This window comes from Galendromus occidentalis, unplaced genomic scaffold, assembly GCF_000255335.2.
Source record: "Galendromus occidentalis unplaced genomic scaffold, Mocc_1.1 scf7180000075876, whole genome shotgun sequence".
Taxonomy (NCBI): Eukaryota; Metazoa; Arthropoda; class Arachnida; order Mesostigmata; family Phytoseiidae; genus Galendromus; species Galendromus occidentalis.
The window spans coordinates 1-7,442 of NW_003803866.1; the positions used below are offsets into that span (position 1 = coordinate 1).

The 7,442-nt window shown below is 51.5% G+C and overlaps 1 pseudogene; it reads left to right on the forward strand.

Moving 5' to 3' along the window:
• The first annotated feature begins 311 nt into the window (after positions 1–311).
• Positions 312–5,232, forward strand: LOC100907117 (uncharacterized protein K02A2.6-like; annotated as a pseudogene).
• Positions 5,233–7,442: the final 2,210 nt, after the last annotated feature.

The following is a 7,442-nucleotide window of genomic DNA, read 5'->3' on the forward strand; positions in this document are numbered from 1 at the left end:
AGAAAATAAAAACAATCCGATTCTACCTATCTACCCGGGTGCGTGTGTTCAATACTCCTCTCGTTTATCTCCAGTATCTGTGTCTCCGGGGCTGTACCACCCCGCCGGGTCTGCAGTCTCCCTTACCGTCTGGGTCCTCAAAGTTCCCGTTACAACATAACTGGCGACGAGGAAGAGAACGAATCCGGCTGGACCGAATTCGCGAACAATCCCACGTGGACAGACGTGACAAATGTTGTGCGAGTGAACTCGAAGTGAACTCAAACGTGTGAAGTGAACTCCACCGCGAACCACAAGACGGAAAATTCAACATGGCAAAATACTCGGAAGAAGAGATGCAAGAAATTCTGCAGAGGGCCAAAGAATCCTGGTCTACAGCATCTCAGTCCAAGAACACCGCCTCACCCAACTCCAGGTGCTTCGAGTACAAGCTCGACTCCTTCAAAATCCCAGAATTCCAGTTCGATGCAGAACTTGATCTGACGTTCAAAAACTGGTTTGAGCGCTATCAAACGATCATCGAAGCCGAAAACAGTCCATTCGGCGACAACGAGGACCGAGCACGGTTCATCGTCTCCAAACTGGGAAAGGTAGAGTACCGCAAATTCGCCAAAGGGATCATTCCAAAGAAGGTCAGTGAATTATCCTACGACTCCCTAATCGACGAGCTGACAACCTTCTTCGATCAACCTACGTCTCTATTCCGAAGAAGACTCAAGTTGTTCGACCCGAAGCAAGAGTTCACGGACCTCGATGACATGGCAGGCCAGATCAAGGCACAAACAGATGTCAGCGATATGGAAACCTGCTCAGTCGATGAAATCGAGTGTTTCATTGCCATCCAAAGGCTGCACCGACCAGAGCACTCGCTCCAACGTCTTCGAGCCTTAAACACCCTGGAGACGCGCCCTGGTACAACCTTCGACGAGCTCATCAACGACCTGAAAATGTTCGAAAACATCAGGCGAGACGCAGCACACGTCGGAACAAGCCAGAAGAGGGCCGTTTACAAGGTGCAGAGAATACCGCAACCGACAAACGCTAATAACTCCAAATACGTTTGCTACCGGTGCGGCGGCAATAACCACGAATGCGACAAATGCAGATTCAAGAATGAAATCTGCAGCAAATGCAAGAAGAAAGGCCACATAGCAAAAGTGTGCAGAGGAGGAAAGCCGTACAGCAACAGACCAAGAGTCAACCACGTACGCGCAAAGGCGAATATTAACCTGATTTACACCACGGTGAAAATCAACGGAGTCCCAGTGAAAATGGCTGTGGACACAGGTGCGGAGGTATCCCTAATAGACCGACGCACCTACGAACAGCTGGGGAATCCAACCCTCGAAAAGACCACTCAGAACCTGACAGTGGCAAACGGTTCGAAACTCAAATCCGACGGAATTCTTCAATGCCAAATCGAGCTGGAAGGCACTTCATTCACCGGCAAGTGTTTCGTGACGGACAAATGTTCACTCCTCGGACTAGACTGGCTGAAAAAGGATCCGCACGGAAAAATTTTGAACCCGAAATTCCTCTCCAACACGATCACCCAAGTTACGGAAACGCCCCCGATCAACACCAACGAAGTCGCGCTTATGAAGAAAATCAAAACGCAATACCCAAAGGTGATTGACGGAAAACTGGGAACATGCCTGAAATACGAAGCAAAAATCCTCCTGAAAAAGGACGCGAAGCCAGTATTCAAGAAAGCAAGACCGGTTGCTTACGCGATCCTGCCAGACGTAACGAAGGAGATCGCGCGCCTCGAGAAAGCTGGCGTCATCGAACGCACCGACAGCTCCCTTTTCGCGGCACCTGTCGTCGTTGTCCGCAAGAGCAACGGCGACATCCGTCTATGCGCGGACTATTCCACCGGACTCAACGCCGCCATCGAGGACGACAATTACCCGCTTCCCACAGCGGAAGACATATTCAGCAATCTCAACGGAGGAAAATTCTTCTCGAAGATCGACCTTAGCGAGGCCTACCTACAAGTGCCAGTCGAGGCGGGAAGCCAAGCCATCTTGACAATCAACACGCCGAAAGGCCTCTTCAGAATGAAACGCCTCCCCTTTGGGATAAAAACAGCTCCGAGCATTTTCCAAAGAGTGATGGATACACTCGTGTCGGATCTACCCGGCACAGCAGCATACTTGGACGACATCATGATTTCAAGCGAAACATTGAAACAACATGAGTCCAAAGTCCTCCAGCTATTCGAGCTGGATAAATGTTCACTCGCGTGCCAAGAGATCAACTATCTCGGGTTCATATTGAAGGGGGACGGCCGGAGACCGGATCCGATTCGCGTCCAACCGATCATCGATATGAAAACGCCATCGAACATAGCTGAGCTGAGAGCATTCCTAGGAATGATCACCTTCTACAGCAATTTCCTGCCCGACATGGCGACACTAAGGGAACCTCTCAACAACCTACTGAAGAAGGATAACCCCTTCGAGTGGGACCCCAAATGTGAAGAATCTTTCAACGAGGCCAAACGCCTACTGCAGTCAAACCTTTTACTGACACACTTCCATCCGCAATTCCCAATGATCATCTCTGCGGACGCATCGAGCTACGGCCTCGGAGGCGTGCTCCTCCATGAATTCCCGGACGGATCTCAGAAAGCCGTCCAACACGCGGCCAGGTCTCTCACGCAAACAGAAAGGAAATACGCCCAGATCGAGAAAGAAGCACTGGCGTTGATTTTCGCTGTACGAAAATTTCACAAATTCATCTACGGTCGAAAATTCATCCTCAACACAGATCATAAGCCTTTGATTACGATCTTCAAACCAGGGAACGGCATCTCTGCCCTTTCCGCGAATCGCTTGCAGCGATGGGCTCTCATCCTGTTGGACTACAATTTTGAAATCCGACACAAGAACACGAAAGACTTCGGAGAGGCGGACGCCCTGAGCCGATTGATCAACGATCATCAAGAAAAACCAGGCCAGGATGACCAGGTGATCGCCTGCATCGAAGCAGAACTCCAGAACGAAATCGATACCAACCTCCACAGGCTACCAGTTACAGCCAAAATGGTTATCGAAAAGTCAGCCGAGGACCCGCTCCTGAAAGCTACCATGGAGTACGTCTCCTCCGGCAATTGGCCAAAAGTGGAAAAAGGAAATGATCTTTCCCCGCTAGCATCGCGGAAAGACAGCCTCAGCATTGTGAAGGACTGCCTGACCCTCGGAAACAGGGTAATCATCCCCAAATCACTGAAAAAAACGGTTTTGGAAACCCTACACGAAGGACACCCCGGAATCTCCAAAATGAAAAATCTTGCCCGGGAATACGTCTACTGGCCAAACATGGACCACGACATCGAGAACGTCGTGAAACAATGCAACGAATGCCAGCTCGCGGGGAAACTACCAAAAAAGGCTCCCCTCCAACCATGGGAAAACGCAGGCAAACCGTGGAAACGAATCCACGCGGACTACGCGGGACCCATAAACAACCTGTACTACCTGATCGTAGTCGATTCCTTCTCGAAATGGCCCGAGGTCCTATCAACCAAGAAGATACACCTCATCGGCAACCATCGAGCTGCTGGACGAGATATTCGCAAGGCACGGGTATCCGGAAGAATTGGTGACCGACAACGGTACCCAGTTTTCATCGTCAGCAACCAAGGATTTCTGCGCACAGAAAGGGATAAAACAAATCTTCACAGCCCCCTACGCGACGATGTCAAACGGACAAGCGGAACGTTTCGTCGACACCTTCAAACGTTCCCTTAGAAAAATGACGGCGGAGGAGGGGTCGACAGCCCAAAAGATACGCGCTTCTAAGAACGTATCGAGGTACCCCACACCGCGCCATCGACAACAAGTCACCGGCAGAGCTGTGCCTTGGAAGAAAGATGCGATCCTGCCTGGACCTACTCAGACCGGTGCAGACGGTCATGATCAACTCCATCAACACTTCAAAAAACAATAACTACGCGAGGACCATGAAGAAAGACTTCGACAAACATCATGGGGCAATCCAGAAGGACTTCAAGGCAAACGACACTGTCTACGCCACGAAGCAAACCGGCAACAGATCCAGCTGGGTGCCGGGCATCGTCAGGAGCCGGACGGGAAACGTCAATTACGACGTTGAAATCGACGGACACGTGGCAAGGAAACACGCAAATCAACTGAAACCTCGGTTCCAGACAACCCAGAAGACAATTGACTGGGAGGACCCCATGACGAACCTGGCGTTGGAGATCCCATTCTTCGAGTCGGCTACGCCGGCTAAAGCCGCCGTCCGACCGAAGCGACCACCCAGGTCGCTTACGTCGCCAAGAGGCACTGGAAGCACATCCCGAGGAAGCGTGACCTCCGAACCAGAGCAGTCCCAAATCGGGCTAGCTTTCCGTCGGTTGGAACGAATAACCGCGGAGTGCAAGGAGGAGTTGAGGCGGAGCGTGAACGAGGCTACTCACCTGGTTCAAAGAAGCCGCCAAAACGCTTCCGAGCCCGCGGAAGAGAAAAAAGAAAATCAAATAAACTCCTCATCAGTCATGGATGTGGAGGAGGCCTGCATCAAACGGGATCCGACCGAAAGCATGTTTATACAACCCGACCCAAAAAGAGGTAAAGATACAACGATTCCGCCTCAAAGTGGCCCGGGAGACGTCGAGGATGCCGCCTCGACTCACGCTCCGGAGGAAGAGGTGGAAGACCCGGCGGAGACACCAGGAAGAGAGGGATCTGACGAACTCGAGATCAGCGGGATCCAGCCCCTGCCAGAAGCGCCGGCCGCATGCGAACCTACCGGAGCCGCTTGCCGTCCAAAACGGGCAGCGCGGCCCAAACGGATCCCCAGAGAAACGAGTCCGTCCGGTCTCGGCCGAGGCCGGCGACCTACTTTAGGAAAACGGGAGCCCGCGTCTCCGATTACGCGTGTCGGAGAAACCCGACGCGCCCGGTAAGAGGGACCACGGAAGGGAAAGTGTCTCCGATGAAATTAACGACCGATCTCCATCAGATGAATCCGTCATTCCAAATGTGGACCCCACTGAAACGTGTTGGAGGAGCGATGCATTCCCTGTGCCAATTCTTGTGCTCAGCCGTTTCCGTGATGCTGACCCTCTGGATCCTCGGATACGTCTTCTGGTGTTTCGGAACGGGCCCCACCCGTGACGAGCCCACAGTTACTCCCGCCAACCAAGGTCCAGTAGCAAAACCAGGCAACATGGTGTGGAGGGGTCTGAAGATCATCGGATAAGGACACCCACGAATTCACTCGCCCTTCCCGAAAAAAAAAGGGCCGAAGAAGTTCCTCATCATACGGGGGGAGGTGTTGAGCCGTCAGAGTCCGGCGGCCGACTCACAAAGCCCTCTCCCCACTTACTCCGTTTTTCTACTCTTACCCTCATATCTGTAATCCGGAACAGATTCGAGAAAAATAAAAACAATCCGATTCTACCTATCTACCCGGGTGCGTGTGTTCAATACTCCTCCCGTTTATCTCCAGTATCTGTGTCTCCGGAGCTGTACCACCCCGCCGGGTCTGCAGTCTCCCTTACCGTCTGGGTCCTCAAAGTTCCCGTTACAACAGTAGATTTTCTGGTGTTTCTGGTTGATCTTCGTCGCCTTCCTCTGCCTCTCCTTCTTCTGGATTTGGTGCACTAGTGTTTCGGTCTGTGAGGGAGTCCTCCTCTTTGCTGCTGCCATTGTGTGAAGCTGAATTAGGCCCATTCATTGTCGCTCCACCGTCTGAAGTGTCTTGTACCGATGAGTGCCGAAGGGGACTTTGTCTGAGGAAGCGAATGTTGTTAGAAACTTTGATCGAGTTTGTGCCTCGGAGCAGGACACGATAACCAAGAACTCCATCGTTCAATCCTGTGAGAAACGCTTCGATCCCTCTGTCCTGCATCTTCTTTCTGCTGGGATCCTGATCAAGATAGAAGCACTCTGTCCCAAATGGATGAACTTTGCCGAGATACGGCTTTCGGCCGTAGATGATTTCGAATGATGATTTGTTCTCTAGTTTGTTGAAGGTGATGCTGTTGAGAATTTGATTCGCAAAGTTGATGGCTTCAGACCATAGTCTCTTGCTTAGCTTGCTATCGATCAGGATGGTTCTTGCGAGATCCAGAAGCGATCGGTTGGATCTCTCTGAAATTCCATTCTGTTGAGGGGTCCTTGCATTTGATGCTGATTGCTCTGCTCCGATGCTCTTTAACATTTCCGCGACCTCCGCGTTCAGGAACTCAAGACCACGATCCGTGTGTAATCTGATGATGTTCTACCCGTCTGAGTCTTGAACCACGTTGTGTAATCACGGATGCATTTGATGGTTTCATCCTTCTGTTTCAAGAAGAACACTCGGCGAAACTTGGAGTACTCATCCGTGAGAACTAGAAAATGATTGTGACCTTGAATCGACGGTGGGGTTGGGCTGCAGAGATCCCCATGGATGATGCCTATCGCTGAGGCACGTGCGGATGATGGTTTCGTTCGATACGAGGCCTTCGTTTGTTTCCTCGTATGCATGATGTGCAGTCACTGTAATCGTCAATGAATGGAATACCGGTCCGTTTTAGTACTTCTCGTACCTTTTCTTTGTGAACGTGGCCAAGTGCACGGTGTGCTTCCTTCAGACTCACGGGACTCTCATCAGCAATGTCCATTGCCGCTTGGACCATCGCTGGCATCGTGACACTGCCCTTTAGTTCAAACAACGCGCCATTTCGGCCTGCGTATACTCTGTCATTCTTCCTCTGGAAGAGTATTCCCTCACAACGGACTGTGCACCGGTATCCAGAACTTAAAAGTGCACCTAAGGAAATCAGGCAATACGTCATCTTAGGCACATGTAGCACACGCTCAAGTTTCACTTTCACATTCCGATCTCCACATTGAACGGTGAATTCGACGTTTCCGCTCCCGTGTGCTTGCACGGTCGAGGAATCGCCCAATGTCACATCCCGGGAATGTCCAAGTGAATCGTACTTAGTGAAGTATCTTCGGTCGTTCACAATGTGACACGAAGCGCCGGAATCGATTAGGAATCGTACTCCACCCACCTCTGATCCCTCCTGCTGAGGTGGATGTGTACTGGTTGTCAAAACCTCGGCGATTTGAGCTGTGGGTTGTCTGGGACGATTGTTAGGCCTGCTGCGGCAGGAAGCAGCCTTGTGACCCTGCTTGTTGCAGTTCCAGCAGGTGATGGTAGATGTGTTCCGTTGGTACGTCCTGCTGCTTCTCATTGTTGAGGTAGACTGTTGGTGGCGCCTTCCATGGGTAGGTCGCCGACCACCGACTCTGGCCGCTAAAGCTGTTGTAGTATCCTGTGCTTGAGAGTTTGTTCATATTCTTCCTTGCATCTTCTGCAATGATCATTTCCACCAGATTCTCGAACGTCTTCTGCTTCGCATCCCTGGTGCCCCAGCTGGATTTGAAGGTTTCCCAACTGGCTGGGAGGGCATTGAC